Source organism: Elgaria multicarinata, chromosome 20 (genome assembly GCF_023053635.1).
Source record: "Elgaria multicarinata webbii isolate HBS135686 ecotype San Diego chromosome 20, rElgMul1.1.pri, whole genome shotgun sequence".
NCBI classification, from domain to species: Eukaryota; Metazoa; Chordata; class Lepidosauria; order Squamata; family Anguidae; genus Elgaria; species Elgaria multicarinata.
In genome coordinates, this window is record NC_086190.1 from 1 (window position 1) to 16000 (window position 16000).

At 47.0% G+C, this 16000-nt stretch overlaps 12 pseudogenes; all 12 read left to right on the forward strand.

Annotated features, from left to right (window-relative positions):
* Window positions 1-97: 97 nt before the first annotated feature.
* LOC134411679 (U6 spliceosomal RNA) lies at window positions 98-166 on the forward strand (annotated as a pseudogene).
* Window positions 167-3693: 3527 nt separating this feature from the next.
* On the forward strand, window positions 3694-3782 carry LOC134411833 (U6 spliceosomal RNA; annotated as a pseudogene).
* Window positions 3783-4896: 1114 nt separating this feature from the next.
* LOC134411661 (U6 spliceosomal RNA) lies at window positions 4897-4965 on the forward strand (annotated as a pseudogene).
* A 1188-nt stretch (window positions 4966-6153) lies between these two features.
* On the forward strand, window positions 6154-6222 carry LOC134411815 (U6 spliceosomal RNA; annotated as a pseudogene).
* Window positions 6223-6904: 682 nt separating this feature from the next.
* LOC134411784 (U6 spliceosomal RNA) lies at window positions 6905-6973 on the forward strand (annotated as a pseudogene).
* A 510-nt stretch (window positions 6974-7483) lies between these two features.
* On the forward strand, window positions 7484-7552 carry LOC134411724 (U6 spliceosomal RNA; annotated as a pseudogene).
* Window positions 7553-8288: 736 nt separating this feature from the next.
* LOC134411680 (U6 spliceosomal RNA) lies at window positions 8289-8357 on the forward strand (annotated as a pseudogene).
* Window positions 8358-11878: 3521 nt separating this feature from the next.
* On the forward strand, window positions 11879-11967 carry LOC134411834 (U6 spliceosomal RNA; annotated as a pseudogene).
* Window positions 11968-13081: 1114 nt separating this feature from the next.
* On the forward strand, window positions 13082-13150 carry LOC134411662 (U6 spliceosomal RNA; annotated as a pseudogene).
* A 1188-nt stretch (window positions 13151-14338) lies between these two features.
* LOC134411816 (U6 spliceosomal RNA) lies at window positions 14339-14407 on the forward strand (annotated as a pseudogene).
* A 682-nt stretch (window positions 14408-15089) lies between these two features.
* Window positions 15090-15158, forward strand: LOC134411785 (U6 spliceosomal RNA; annotated as a pseudogene).
* Window positions 15159-15668: 510 nt separating this feature from the next.
* Window positions 15669-15737, forward strand: LOC134411747 (U6 spliceosomal RNA; annotated as a pseudogene).
* The last annotated feature ends 263 nt before the right edge of the window (window positions 15738-16000 follow it).

A 16000-nucleotide genomic window follows, 5' to 3' on the forward strand; every position in this document is an offset into this window, starting at 1 on the left:
GGGGTTAGGGTTAGGGTTAGGGTTAGGGTTAGGGTTAGGGTCAGGGTTAGGGTTAGGGTTAGGGTCAGGGGTTTGGTTAGGGTTAGGGTTAGGGGTTGTGCTCGCTTCGGCAGCACATATACTAAAATTGGAACGATACAGAGAAGATTACCATGGCCCCTGCGCATCTGGTGAGTTTGGATTACTTACCTCATTGGAAGCTGTCTTTATGGCCCGTTTTGCTCAATACGAGTTTTTGCCGGAATGGGTATCTGAATATCGTTTTGGGGCAACTTAAGGAGCTTTATATATTTGCACCACCTTGTCATGTGCATCTGGTGAGTTTGGTTCACTTACCTCATTGGGAAGTTGCCATTACGGCACAATTTGTGCAATACGAGTTTTTGCCCAGAACAGGTATCTGAACTTGGTTTTGGGGCTACTTTTGGAGCTTTCTATATTTGTCCTACCTTGTCATGTTTATCTGGTGAGTTTGGTTCACTTACCTTATTGGGAAGTTGCCGTTACGGCCCAATTTGCGCAATACGCGTTTTTGCCCAGCACGGGTATCTTAAAGTGGTTTTGGGGTAACTTTTGTTGCTTTCTTTATTTGCCCCACCTAGTTATGTGCATATGGTGAGTTTGGTTCACTTCCCTTATTGGGAAGGCGCCGTTACGGCTCATTTTGCGCAATACGCGTTTTTGCCAGGAACGGGTAACTGAACGTGGTTCTGGGGCAACTTTTGGAGCTTTCTATATTTGTCCTACCTTGTCATGTGCATCTGGTGAGTTTTGGTTCACTTACCTCATTGGGAAGGTGCCGTTACGGCCCATTTTCGCAATACACGTTTTCTGCCGGAACGGGTATCTGAACGTGGTTTTAGGGCAACTTTAGGAGCTTTCTATATATGTCCCACCTTATCTTGTGCATCTATTGAGTTTGGTTCACTTACCTCATTGGGAAGCTGCCGTTACGGCCCATTTTGAGCAATACGCGTTTTTGACCGGAACGGTTATCTGAACGTGGTTTTGGGCTAACTTTTGGAGCTTTCTATATATGTCCCACCTTATCTTGTGCATCTATTGAGTTTGGTTCACTTACCTCAATGGGAAGCTGCCGTTACGGCCCGTTTTGCGCAATAAGAGTTTTTGCCGGAATTGGTGTCTGAACATCGTTTCTGGGCAACTTTTGGAGCTTTCTATATTTGCCCCACCTTGTCATGTGCATCTGGTGAGTTTGCTTCACTTACCTCATTGGGAAGTTGCCGTTACGGCCCAATATTGCGCAATACACGTTTTTGCCCAGAACAGGTATCTGAACGTGGTTTGGGGGCAACTTTTGGAGCTTTCCATATTTGTCCTTCCTTGTCATGTGCATTTGGAGAGTTTGGTTCACTTACCTCATTGGGAAGGTACCGTTACGGCTCAATTTGCGCAATATGCGTTTTTGCCAGGAAAGGGTATCTGAACGTGGTTTTGGGGCAACTTTTGGAGCTTTCTATATTTGTCCCACCTTGTCATGTGCATCTGGTGAGTTTGGTTCTCTTTCCTCATTGGGAAGCTGCTTTTACGGCCCAATTTGCGCAATATGCGTTTTTGCCCTGAACGGGTATCTGAACGTGGTTTTGGGGCAACTTTTGGAGCTTTTTATATTTGTCCTACCTTGTCATGTGCATTTGGTTAGTTTGGTTCACTTACCACATTGGGAAGTTGCCGTTACAGCCCAATTGGCGCAATACGCGTTTTTGCCCATCACAGGTATCTGAACGTGGTTTTGGGGTAACTTTTGGAGCTTTCTATATATGTCCCACCTTGTCTTGTGCATATATTAAGTTTGGTTCACTTACCTCATTGGGAAGCTGCCGTTACGGCTCATTTTGCGCAATACGCGTTTTTGCCAGGAACGGGTAACTGAACGTGGTTCTTGGGCAACTTTTGGAGCTTTCTATATTTGTCCTACCTTGTCATGTGCATCTGGTGAGTTTGGTTCACTTACCTCATTGGAGGGTGCCGTTACGGCCCATTTTCGCAATACACGTTTTTTGCCGGAAAGGGTATCTGAGCGTGGTTTGGGGGCAACTTTGGAAGCTTTCAGTACTTGTCCCAACTTGTCATGTGCATCTGGTGAGTTTGGTTCACTTACCTCATTGGGAAGCTGCCGTTACGGCCCATTTTGTGCAATACATGTTTTTCACCGGAATGGGTATCTGAACGTGGTTTTGGGGTAACTTTTGGAGCTTTCTATAAATGTCCCACCATGTCTTGTGCATCTATTGAGTTTGGTTCACTTACCTCATTGGGAAGATGCCGTTAAGGCTCATTTTGCGCAATACGCGTTTTTGCCAGGAACGGGTAACTGAACGTGGTTTTGGGGCAACTTTTGGAGCTTTCTATATTTCTCCTACCTTGTCATGTGCATCTGGTGAGTTTGGTTCACTTACCTCATTGGGAAGCTGTCGTTACGGCCCATTTTGCGTAATACGCGTTTTCCACAAAAAAGGGTATTTGAACGTGGTTTTGGGGCAACATTTGGAGCTTTCTATATTTGTCCCAAATTGTCATGTGCATCTGGTGCGTTTGGTTCACTTACCTCATTGGGAAGGTGCCGTTACGGCCCAATTTGCGCAATATGCGTTTTTGCCAGGAAAGGGTATCTGAACGTCGTTTTGGGGCAACTTTTGGAGCTTTCTATATTTGTCCCACCTTGTCATGTGCATCTGGTGAGTTTGGTTCACTTTCCTCATTGGGAAGCTGCTTTTCCGGCCCAATTTGCGCAATATGCATTTTTGTCCTGAACGGGTATCTGAACGTGGTTTTGGGGGAACTTTTGGAACTGTCTATATTTTTCCCAACTTGTCATGTGCATCTGGATAGTTTGGTTCACTTACCTTATTGGGAAGTGCCGTTACGGCCCGTTTTGCGCAATACGAGTTTTTGCCGGAATGGGAGTCTGAACGTCGTTTCTGGGCAACTTATGGAGCTTTCTATATTTGCCCCACCTTGTCATGTGCATCTAATGAGTTTGGTTCACTTACCTCATTGGGAACCTGCCGTTATGGCCCATTTTGCGCAATACGAGTTTTCCGCAAAAACGGGTATTAGAACGTGGTTTTGGGGCAACTTTTGGAGCTTTCTATGTTTGTCCCAACTTGTCATGTGCATCTGGATAGTTTGGTTCACTTACCTCATTGGGAAGCTGCCGATATGGCCCATTTGCGCAATACGCGTTTTTGCCAGGAACGGGTAAATGAACGTAGTTAGGGTTAGGGTTAGGGTTAGGGTTAGGTTCCGGGTTAGGTTCCGGGTTAGGGTTAGGTTCCGGGTTAGGTTTAGGTTCAGGGTTAGGGTTAGGTTCCCGGTTAGGGTTAGGTTCGGGGTTAGGGCTAGGGTTAGGTTCCGGGTTATTGTTAGGGTTAGGGTTAGGGTTAGGGTTAAGGTAAGGGTTAGGGTTAGGGTTAGGGTTAGGGTTAGGGTTAGGGTTAGGGTTAGGGTTAGGGTTAGGGTTAGGGTTAGGTTCTGGTTAGGATTAGGGTTAGGGTTAGGGTTAGGGTTAGGGTTAGGGTTAGGGTTAGGGTTAGGGTTAGGGTTAGGGTTAGGATTAGGGTTTGGGTTAGGGTTAGGGTTAAGGTAAGGGTTAGGCTTAAGGTTAGGGTTAAGGTTAGGGTTAGGGTTAGGGTTAGGGTTAGGGTTAGGGTTAGGGTTAGGGTTAGGGTAGTGCTCGCTTTGGCAGCACATATACTAAAATTGGAATGATACAGATTAGCATGGCCCCTGCGCATCTGTTTTGCGCAATACGAGTTTTTCTCGGAATGGGTATCTGAACGTAGTTTCGGGGCAACTTATGGAGCTTTATATATTTGCCCCACCTTGTAATGTGCATCTCGTGAGTTTGGTTCACTTACCTCATTGGGAAGTTGCCATGACGGCCCAATTTGCGCAACATGAGTTTTTGCCAAGAACGGGTATCTGAATGTGGTTTTGGGGCAACTTCTGGAGCTTTCTATATTTATCCTACCTTGTCATGTGCATCTGGTGATTTGGTTCACTTACCTCATTGGGAAGTTGCCGTTACGGCCCAATTTGCGCAATACGCGTTTTTGCCCAGAAGGGGTATCTGAACGTAGTTTCGGGGTAACTTATGGAGCTTTCTATATTTGCCCCACCTTGTCATGTGCACCTGGTGAGTATGGTTCACTTACCTAATTGGGAAGTTGCCGTTACGGCCCTTTTTTCGCAATATGAGTTTTTGCCGGAATGGGTATCTGAACGTCGTTTCGGTGCAACTTATGGAGCTTTCTATATTTGCCTAACCCTAACCCGGTTAGGTTCCGGGTTAGGGTTAGGTTCCGGGTTAGGGTTAGGGTTAGGTTCCGGTTTAGGGTTAGGTTCCGGTTTAGGGTTAGGTTCCGGGTTAGGGTTAGGTTCCGGGTTAGGGTTGGGTTAGGGTTAGTTTCCGGGTTAGGGTTAGGTTCCGGGTTAGGGTTAAAGTTAGGTTCCTGGTTAGGGTTAGGTTCCGGGTTAGGGTTAGGGTTAAGTTCCGGGTTAGGGTTAGGTTCCGGGTTAGGGTTAGGTTTCGGATTAGGGTTAGGGTTAGGGTTAGGTTCTGGGTTAGGTTCCGGGTTAGGTTCCGGGTTAGGTCCTGGGTTATGGTTAGGTTCCGGGTTAGGGTTAGGGTTAGGTTCCGGGTTAGGTTCCGGGTTAGGTTCCGGGTTAGGTTCCGGGATTGGGTTAGGTTCCGGGTTAGGGTTAGGGTTAGGGTTAGGGTTAGGGTTAGGTTCCGGGTAAGGGTTAGGGTTAGGGTTAGGGTTAGGGTTAGGGTTAGGGGTTAGGGTTAGGGTTAGGGTTAGGGTTAGGGTTAGGGTTAGGGTTAGGTTCAGGGTTAGGGTTAGGGTTAGGGTTAGGGTGATGGTTAGGGTTGTGCTCACTTCGGCAGCACATATACTATAATTGGAACGATACAGAGAAGATTAGCATGGCCCCTGTGCATCTGGTGATTGTGGTTCACTTACCTCATTGGGAAGCTGCCGTTACGGCCCGTTTTGCCGTTAGGGTTAGGGTTAGGGTTAGGGTTAGGGTTAGGGTTAGGGATAGGGTTAGGGTTAGGTTCCAGATTAGGGTTAGTTTCCGGTTTAGGGTTAGGTTCCGGGTGAGGGTTAAGTTCCGGGTGACGGTTAGGGTTAGGGTTAAATACCGGGTTACGGTTAGGTTCCGGGTTAGGTTTAAGGTTAGGTTCCGGGTTAGGGTTAGAGTTAGGTTGCGGGTTAGGGTTAGGTTCCGGGTTAGGGTTAGATTCCGGGTTTGGGTTAGGTTCCGGGTTAGGGTTAGCTTCCGGGTTAGAGTTAGGGTTAGGTTCCGGGTTAGGGTTAGGTTCCGGGTTAGGTTCCGGGTTAGAGTTAGGGTTAGGGTTAGGGTTAGGATTAGGGTTAGGTTCCGGGTTAGGGTTAGGTTCCGGGTTAGGGTTAGGTTCCGGGTTAGGGTTAGGGTTAGGTTCCGGGTTAGGGTTAGGTTCCGGGTTAGGGTTAAGTTTGGGTTAGGGTTAGGGTTAGGGTTAGGTTTTGGGTTAGGGTTAGGGTTAGGGTTAGGGTTAGGGATAGGTTCTGGATTAGGGTTATATTCCGGGTGAGGGTTAGGTTCCGGGTTAGGGTTAGGCTTAGGGTTAGGTTCCGGGTTAGGGTTAGGTTCCGGGTTAGGTTTAGGGTTAGGTTCCGGGTTAAGGTTAGGGTTAGGTTCCGGGTTATTGTTAGGTTACATGTTAGGGTTAGGTTCCTGATTAGGGTTAGGGTTAGGGTTAGGGTTAGGGTTAGGGTTAGGGTTAGGGTTAGGGTTAGGGTTAGGGTTTGGTTCCGGGTTAGGGATAGGTTCCGGATTAGGGTTAGATTCCGGGTGAGGGTTAGGTTCCGGGTTAGGGTTAGGCTTAGGGTTAGGTTCCGGGTTAGGGTTAGGTTCCGGGTTAGGTTTAGGGTTAGGTTCCGGGTTAGGGTTAGGGTTAGGTTCCGGGTTATGGTTAGGTTACATGTTAGGGTTAGGTTCCGGATTAGGGTTAGGGTTAGGGTTAGGTTCCAGTTTAGGTTCCGGGTGAGGTTCCGGGTGAGGTTCCGGGTTAGGGTTAGGGTTAAGGTTAGGGTTAGGTTTAGGGTTAGAGTTAGGGTTAGGGTTAGGGTTAGGGTTAGGGTTGTGCTCACTTCGGCAGCACATATACTAAAATTGGAATGATACAGAGACGATTATCAAGGCCCCTGTGCATTTGGTGAGTTTGGTTCACTTACCTCATTGGGAAGATGCCGTTACGGGCCGTTTTGCCCAATACGAGTCTTTGCCGGAATGGGTATCTGAACGTCGTTTCGGGGAAACTTATGGAGCTTTATGTATTTGCCCCACCTTGTAATGTGCATCTGGCGAGTTTGGTTCACTTACCTCATTGGGAAATTGCCGCTACGGCCCAATTTGCACAATATGGGTTTTTACCCAGAACGGGAATCTGAACGTGGTTTTGGGGCAACTTTTAGAGCTTTCTATATTTGTCCCTTCTGCAAGAATGTGTGTTAGAACGTTGTGCGCAATACGCATTTTTGCCCAGAACGGGTTTCTGAACGTGGTTTGGGGGCAACTTTTGGAGCTTTCTATATTTGCCCCACCTAGTTATGTGCATATGGTGAGTTTGGTTCACTTCCCCTATTTGGAAGCTGCTGTTACGGCCCATTTTGCGAAATACGCATTTTTGCCGGAATGGGTATCTGAACGTCGTTTCGAGGCAGCTTATGGAGCTTTCTATATTTTCCCCACCTTGTCATGTGTATCTGGTGAGTTTGGTTCTCTTACCTCATTGGGAAGGGTTAGGGTTAGGGTTAGGGTTAGGGTTAGGGTTAGGGTTAGGGTTATGGTTACTGTTAGGGTTAGGGTTAGGGTTAGGGTTAGGGTTAGGGTTGTGCTCGCTTCGGCAGCACATATACTAAAATTGGAACGATACAGAGAAGATTTGCATGGCCCCTATGCATCTGGTGAGTTTGGTTCACTTACCTCATTGAGAAGTTGCCGTTACGGCCCAATTTGCGCAATACGCGTTTTTGCAAGGAACGGGTAACTGAATGTGGTTTTGGGGCAACTTTTGGAGCTTTCTATATTTGTCCTACCTTGTCATGTGCATCTGGTGAGTTTGGTTCACTTATCACTTTTGGAAGGTGCCGTTACGGCCCATTTTCGCAATGCACGTTTTCTGCCGGAAAGAGTATCTGAACTTGGTTTGGGGGCAACTTTTGGAGCTTTCTGTATTTGTCCCAAGTTGTCATGTGCATCTGGTGAGTTTGGTTCACTTAGGGTTAGGGTTAGGGTTAGGGTTAGGGTTAGGGTTAGGGTTAGGGTTAGGGTTAGGGTTAGGTTTAAGGTTAAGGTAATGGTTAGGGTTAGGGTTAGGGTTAGGGTTAGGGTTAGGGTTAGGGTTAGGGTTAGGGTCAGGGTTAGGGTTAGGGTTACGGTCATGGTTTGGGTTAGGGTTAGCGTTATGGTTGTGCTCGCTTCGGTAGCACATATACTAAAATTGGAACGATACAGAGAAGATTAGCATGGCCCCTGCGCATTTGGTGAGTTTGGATTACTTACCTCATTGGAAGCTGTCTTTATGGCCCGTTTTGCTCAATACGAGTTTTTGCCGGAATGGGTATCTAAACGACGTTTTGGGGCAACTTAAGGAGCTTTATATATTTGCACCACCTTGTAATGTGCATCTGGTGAGTTTGGTTCACTTACCTCATTGGGAAGTTGCCGTTACGACACAATTTGTACAATACGAGTTTTTGTCCAGAACGGGTATCTGAATGTGGTTTTGGGGCAACTTTTGGAGCTTTCTATATTTGTCCTACCTTGTCATGTGCATCTGGTGAGTTTGGTTCACTTATCACTTTTGGAAGGTGCCGTTAAGGCCCATTTTCGCAATGCACGTTTTCTGCCGGAAAGAGTATCTGAACTTGGTTTGGGGGCAACTTTTGGAGCTTTCTGTATTTGTCCCAAGTTGTCATGTGCATCTGGTGAGTTTGGTTCACTTAGGGTTAGGGTTAGGGTTAGGGTTAGGATTAGGGTTAGGGTTGTGCTCGATTCGGTAGCACATATACTAAAATTGGGTTAGGGTTAGGGTTAGGGTTAGGGTTAGGGTCAGGGTTAGGGTTAGGGTTAAGGTTAAGGTAACGGTTAGGGTTAGGGTTAAGGTTAGTGTTAGTGTTAGGGTTAGGGTTAGGGTTAGGGTTAGGGTTAGGGTTAGGGTCAGGGTTAGGGTTAGGGTTAGGGTCAGGGTTTGGGTTAGGGTTAGGGTTAGGGTTGTGCTCGCTTCGGCAGCACATATACTAAAATTGGAACGATACAGAGAAGATTACCATGGCCCCTGCGCATCTGGTGAGTTTGGATTACTTACCTCATTGGAAGCTGTCTTTATGGCCCGTTTTGCTCAATACGAGTTTTTGCCGGAATGGGTATCTGAATATCGTTTTGGGGCAACTTAAGGAGCTTTATATATTTGCACCACCTTGTCATGTGCATCTGGTGAGTTTGGTTCACTTACCTCATTGGGAAGTTGCCATTACGGCACAATTTGTGCAATACGAGTTTTTGCCCAGAACAGGTATCTGAACTTGGTTTTGGGGCTACTTTTGGAGCTTTCTATATTTGTCCTACCTTGTCATGTTTATCTGGTGAGTTTGGTTCACTTACCTTATTGGGAAGTTGCCGTTACGGCCCAATTTGCGCAATACGCGTTTTTGCCCAGCACGGGTATCTTAAAGTGGTTTTGGGGTAACTTTTGTTGCTTTCTTTATTTGCCCCACCTAGTTATGTGCATATGGTGAGTTTGGTTCACTTCCCTTATTGGGAAGGCGCCGTTACGGCTCATTTTGCGCAATACGCGTTTTTGCCAGGAACGGGTAACTGAACGTGGTTCTGGGGCAACTTTTGGAGCTTTCTATATTTGTCCTACCTTGTCATGTGCATCTGGTGAGTTTTGGTTCACTTACCTCATTGGGAAGGTGCCGTTACGGCCCATTTTCGCAATACACGTTTTCTGCCGGAACGGGTATCTGAACGTGGTTTTAGGGCAACTTTAGGAGCTTTCTATATATGTCCCACCTTATCTTGTGCATCTATTGAGTTTGGTTCACTTACCTCATTGGGAAGCTGCCGTTACGGCCCATTTTGAGCAATACGCGTTTTTGACCGGAACGGTTATCTGAACGTGGTTTTGGGCTAACTTTTGGAGCTTTCTATATATGTCCCACCTTATCTTGTGCATCTATTGAGTTTGGTTCACTTACCTCAATGGGAAGCTGCCGTTACGGCCCGTTTTGCGCAATAAGAGTTTTTGCCGGAATTGGTGTCTGAACATCGTTTCTGGGCAACTTTTGGAGCTTTCTATATTTGCCCCACCTTGTCATGTGCATCTGGTGAGTTTGCTTCACTTACCTCATTGGGAAGTTGCCGTTACGGCCCAATATTGCGCAATACACGTTTTTGCCCAGAACAGGTATCTGAACGTGGTTTGGGGGCAACTTTTGGAGCTTTCCATATTTGTCCTTCCTTGTCATGTGCATTTGGAGAGTTTGGTTCACTTACCTCATTGGGAAGGTACCGTTACGGCTCAATTTGCGCAATATGCGTTTTTGCCAGGAAAGGGTATCTGAACGTGGTTTTGGGGCAACTTTTGGAGCTTTCTATATTTGTCCCACCTTGTCATGTGCATCTGGTGAGTTTGGTTCTCTTTCCTCATTGGGAAGCTGCTTTTACGGCCCAATTTGCGCAATATGCGTTTTTGCCCTGAACGGGTATCTAAACGTGGTTTTGGGGCAACTTTTGGAGCTTTTTATATTTGTCCTACCTTGTCATGTGCATTTGGTTAGTTTGGTTCACTTACCACATTGGGAAGTTGCCGTTACGGCCCAATTGGCGCAATACGCGTTTTTGCCCATCACAGGTATCTGAACGTGGTTTTGGGGTAACTTTTGGAGCTTTCTATATATGTCCCACCTTGTCTTGTGCATATATTAAGTTTGGTTCACTTACCTCATTGGGAAGCTGCCGTTACGGCTCATTTTGCGCAATACGCGTTTTTGCCAGGAACGGGTAACTGAACGTGGTTCTTGGGCAACTTTTGGAGCTTTCTATATTTGTCCTACCTTGTCATGTGCATCTGGTGAGTTTGGTTCACTTACCTCATTGGAGGGTGCCGTTACGGCCCATTTTCGCAATACACGTTTTTTGCCGGAAAGGGTATCTGAGCGTGGTTTGGGGGCAACTTTGGAAGCTTTCAGTACTTGTCCCAACTTGTCATGTGCATCTGGTGAGTTTGGTTCACTTACCTCATTGGGAAGCTGCCGTTACGGCCCATTTTGTGCAATACATGTTTTTCACCGGAATGGGTATCTGAACGTGGTTTTGGGGTAACTTTTGGAGCTTTCTATAAATGTCCCACCATGTCTTGTGCATCTATTGAGTTTGGTTCACTTACCTCATTGGGAAGATGCCGTTAAGGCTCATTTTGCGCAATACGCGTTTTTGCCAGGAACGGGTAACTGAACGTGGTTTTGGGGCAACTTTTGGAGCTTTCTATATTTCTCCTACCTTGTCATGTGCATCTGGTGAGTTTGGTTCACTTACCTCATTGGGAAGCTGTCGTTACGGCCCATTTTGCGTAATACGCGTTTTCCACAAAAAAGGGTATTTGAACGTGGTTTTGGGGCAACATTTGGAGCTTTCTATATTTGTCCCAAATTGTCATGTGCATCTGGTGCGTTTGGTTCACTTACCTCATTGGGAAGGTGCCGTTACGGCCCAATTTGCGCAATATGCGTTTTTGCCAGGAAAGGGTATCTGAACGTCGTTTTGGGGCAACTTTTGGAGCTTTCTATATTTGTCCCACCTTGTCATGTGCATCTGGTGAGTTTGGTTCACTTTCCTCATTGGGAAGCTGCTTTTCCGGCCCAATTTGCGCAATATGCATTTTTGTCCTGAACGGGTATCTGAACGTGGTTTTGGGGGAACTTTTGGAACTGTCTATATTTTTCCCAACTTGTCATGTGCATCTGGATAGTTTGGTTCACTTACCTTATTGGGAAGTGCCGTTACGGCCCGTTTTGCGCAATACGAGTTTTTGCCGGAATGGGAGTCTGAACGTCGTTTCTGGGCAACTTATGGAGCTTTCTATATTTGCCCCACCTTGTCATGTGCATCTAATGAGTTTGGTTCACTTACCTCATTGGGAACCTGCCGTTATGGCCCATTTTGCGCAATACGAGTTTTCCGCAAAAACGGGTATTAGAACGTGGTTTTGGGGCAACTTTTGGAGCTTTCTATGTTTGTCCCAACTTGTCATGTGCATCTGGATAGTTTGGTTCACTTACCTCATTGGGAAGCTGCCGATATGGCCCATTTGCGCAATACGCGTTTTTGCCAGGAACGGGTAAATGAACGTAGTTAGGGTTAGGGTTAGGGTTAGGGTTAGGTTCCGGGTTAGGTTCCGGGTTAGGGTTAGGTTCCGGGTTAGGTTTAGGTTCAGGGTTAGGGTTAGGTTCCCGGTTAGGGTTAGGTTCGGGGTTAGCGCTAGGGTTAGGTTCCGGGTTATTGTTAGGGTTAGGGTTAGGGTTAGGGTTAAGGTAAGGGTTAGGGTTAGGGTTAGGGTTAGGGTTAGGGTTAGGGTTAGGGTTAGGGTTAGGGTTAGGGTTAGGTTCTGGTTAGGATTAGGGTTAGGGTTAGGGTTAGGGTTAGGGTTAGGGTTAGGGTTAGGGTTAGGGTTAGGGTTAGGGTTAGGATTAGGGTTTGGGTTAGGGTTAGGGTTAAGGTAAGGGTTAGGCTTAAGGTTAGGGTTAAGGTTAGGGTTAGGGTTAGGGTTAGGGTTAGGGTTAGGGTTAGGGTTAGGGTTAGGGTAGTGCTCGCTTTGGCAGCACATATACTAAAATTGGAATGATACAGATTAGCATGGCCCCTGCGCATCTGTTTTGCGCAATACGAGTTTTTCTCGGAATGGGTATCTGAACGTAGTTTCGGGGCAACTTATGGAGCTTTATATATTTGCCCCACCTTGTAATGTGCATCTCGTGAGTTTGGTTCACTTACCTCATTGGGAAGTTGCCATGACGGCCCAATTTGCGCAACATGAGTTTTTGCCAAGAACGGGTATCTGAATGTGGTTTTGGGGCAACTTCTGGAGCTTTCTATATTTATCCTACCTTGTCATGTGCATCTGGTGATTTGGTTCACTTACCTCATTGGGAAGTTGCCGTTACGGCCCAATTTGCGCAATACGCGTTTTTGCCCAGAAGGGGTATCTGAACGTAGTTTCGGGGTAACTTATGGAGCTTTCTATATTTGCCCCACCTTGTCATGTGCACCTGGTGAGTATGGTTCACTTACCTAATTGGGAAGTTGCCGTTACGGCCCTTTTTTCGCAATATGAGTTTTTGCCGGAATGGGTATCTGAACGTCGTTTCGGTGCAACTTATGGAGCTTTCTATATTTGCCTAACCCTAACCCGGTTAGGTTCCGGGTTAGGGTTAGGTTCCGGGTTAGGGTTAGGGTTAGGTTCCGGTTTAGGGTTAGGTTCCGGTTTAGGGTTAGGTTCCGGGTTAGGGTTAGGTTCCGGGTTAGGGTTGGGTTAGGGTTAGTTTCCGGGTTAGGGTTAGGTTCCGGGTTAGGGTTAAAGTTAGGTTCCTGGTTAGGGTTAGGTTCCGGGTTAGGGTTAGGGTTAAGTTCCGGGTTAGGGTTAGGTTCCGGGTTAGGGTTAGGTTTCGGATTAGGGTTAGGGTTAGGGTTAGGTTCTGGGTTAGGTTCCGGGTTAGGTTCCGGGTTAGGTCCTGGGTTATGGTTAGGTTCCGGGTTAGGGTTAGGGTTAGGTTCCGGGTTAGGTTCCGGGTTAGGTTCCGGGTTAGGTTCCGGGATTGGGTTAGGTTCCGGGTTAGGGTTAGGGTTAGGGTTAGGGTTAGGGTTAGGTTCCGGGTAAGGGTTAGGGTTAGGGTTAGGGTTAGGGTTAGGGTTAGGGGTTAGGGTTAGGGTTAGGGTTAGGGTTAGGGTTAGGGTTAGGGTTAGGTTCAGGGTTAGGGTTAGGGTTAGGGTTAGGGTGATGGTTAGGGTTGTGCTCACTTCGGCAGCACATATACTATAATTGGAACGATACAGAGAAGATTAGCATGGCCCCTGTGCATCTGGTGATTGTGGTTCACTTACCTCATTGGGAAGCTGCCGTTACGGCCCGTTTTGCCGTTAGGGTTAGGGTTAGGGTTAGGGTTAGGGTTAGGGTTAGGGATAGGGTTAGGGTTAGGTTCCAGATTAGGGTTAGTTTCCGGTTTAGGGTTAGGTTCCGGGTGAGGGTTAAGTTCCGGGTGACGGTTAGGGTTAGGGTTAAATACCGGGTTACGGTTAGGTTCCGGGTTAGGTTTAAGGTTAGGTTCCGGGTTAGGGTTAGAGTTAGGTTGCGGGTTAGGGTTAGGTTCCGGGTTAGGGTTAGATTCCGGGTTTGGGTTAGGTTCCGGGTTAGGGTTAGCTTCCGGGTTAGAGTTAGGGTTAGGTTCCGGGTTAGGGTTAGGTTCCGGGTTAGGTTCCGGGTTAGAGTTAGGGTTAGGGTTAGGGTTAGGATTAGGGTTAGGTTCCGGGTTAGGGTTAGGTTCCGGGTTAGGGTTAGGTTCCGGGTTAGGGTTAGGGTTAGGTTCCGGGTTAGGGTTAGGTTCCGGGTTAGGGTTAAGTTTGGGTTAGGGTTAGGGTTAGGGTTAGGTTTTGGGTTAGGGTTAGGGTTAGGGTTAGGGTTAGGGATAGGTTCTGGATTAGGGTTATATTCCGGGTGAGGGTTAGGTTCCGGGTTAGGGTTAGGCTTAGGGTTAGGTTCCGGGTTAGGGTTAGGTTCCGGGTTAGGTTTAGGGTTAGGTTCCGGGTTAAGGTTAGGGTTAGGTTCCGGGTTATTGTTAGGTTACATGTTAGGGTTAGGTTCCGGATTAGGGTTAGGGTTAGGGTTAGGGTTAGGGTTAGGGTTAGGGTTAGGGTTAGGGTTAGGGTTAGGGTTTGGTTCCGGGTTAGGGATAGGTTCCGGATTAGGGTTAGATTCCGGGTGAGGGTTAGGTTCCGGGTTAGGGTTAGGCTTAGGGTTAGGTTCCGGGTTAGGGTTAGGTTCCGGGTTAGGTTTAGGGTTAGGTTCCGGGTTAGGGTTAGGGTTAGGTTCCGGGTTATGGTTAGGTTACATGTTAGGGTTAGGTTCCGGATTAGGGTTAGGGTTAGGGTTAGGTTCCAGTTTAGGTTCCGGGTGAGGTTCCGGGTGAGGTTCCGGGTTAGGGTTAGGGTTAAGGTTAGGGTTAGGTTTAGGGTTAGAGTTAGGGTTAGGGTTAGGGTTAGGGTTAGGGTTGTGCTCACTTCGGCAGCACATATACTAAAATTGGAATGATACAGAGACGATTATCAAGGCCCCTGTGCATTTGGTGAGTTTGGTTCACTTACCTCATTGGGAAGATGCCGTTACGGGCCGTTTTGCCCAATACGAGTCTTTGCCGGAATGGGTATCTGAACGTCGTTTCGGGGAAACTTATGGAGCTTTATGTATTTGCCCCACCTTGTAATGTGCATCTGGCGAGTTTGGTTCACTTACCTCATTGGGAAATTGCCGCTACGGCCCAATTTGCACAATATGGGTTTTTACCCAGAACGGGAATCTGAACGTGGTTTTGGGGCAACTTTTAGAGCTTTCTATATTTGTCCCTTCTGCAAGAATGTGTGTTAGAACGTTGTGCGCAATACGCATTTTTGCCCAGAACGGGTTTCTGAACGTGGTTTGGGGGCAACTTTTGGAGCTTTCTATATTTGCCCCACCTAGTTATGTGCATATGGTGAGTTTGGTTCACTTCCCCTATTTGGAAGCTGCTGTTACGGCCCATTTTGCGAAATACGCATTTTTGCCGGAATGGGTATCTGAACGTCGTTTCGAGGCAGCTTATGGAGCTTTCTATATTTTCCCCACCTTGTCATGTGTATCTGGTGAGTTTGGTTCTCTTACCTCATTGGGAAGGGTTAGGGTTAGGGTTAGGGTTAGGGTTAGGGTTAGGGTTAGGGTTAGGGTTACTGTTAGGGTTAGGGTTAGGGTTAGGGTTAGGGTTAGGGTTGTGCTCGCTTCGGCAGCACATATACTAAAATTGGAACGATACAGAGAAGATTTGCATGGCCCCTATGCATCTGGTGAGTTTGGTTCACTTACCTCATTGAGAAGTTGCCGTTACGGCCCAATTTGCGCAATACGCGTTTTTGCAAGGAACGGGTAACTGAATGTGGTTTTGGGGCAACTTTTGGAGCTTTCTATATTTGTCCTACCTTGTCATGTGCATCTGGTGAGTTTGGTTCACTTATCACTTTTGGAAGGTGCCGTTACGGCCCATTTTCGCAATGCACGTTTTCTGCCGGAAAGAGTATCTGAACTTGGTTTGGGGGCAACTTTTGGAGCTTTCTGTATTTGTCCCAAGTTGTCATGTGCATCTGGTGAGTTTGGTTCACTTAGGGTTAGGGTTAGGGTTAGGGTTAGGGTTAGGGTTAGGGTTAGGGTTAGGGTTAGGGTTAGGTTTAAGGTTAAGGTAATGGTTAGGGTTAGGGTTAGGGTTAGGGTTAGGGTTAGGGTTAGGGTTAGGGTTAGGGTCAGGGTTAGGGTTAGGGTTACGGTCATGGTTTGGGTTAGGGTTAGCGTTATGGTTGTGCTCGCTTCGGCAGCACATATACTAAAATTGGAACGATACAGAGAAGATTAGCATGGCCCCTGCGCATTTGGTGAGTTTGGATTACTTACCTCATTGGAAGCTGTCTTTATGGCCCGTTTTGCTCAATACGAGTTTTTGCCGGAATGGGTATCTAAACGACGTTTTGGGGCAACTTAAGGAGCTTTATATATTTGCACCACCTTGTAATGTGCATCTGGTGAGTTTGGTTCACTTACCTCATTGGGAAGTTGCCGTTACGACACAATTTGTACAATACGAGTTTTTGTCCAGAACGGGTATCTGAATGTGGTTTTGGGGCAACTTTTGGA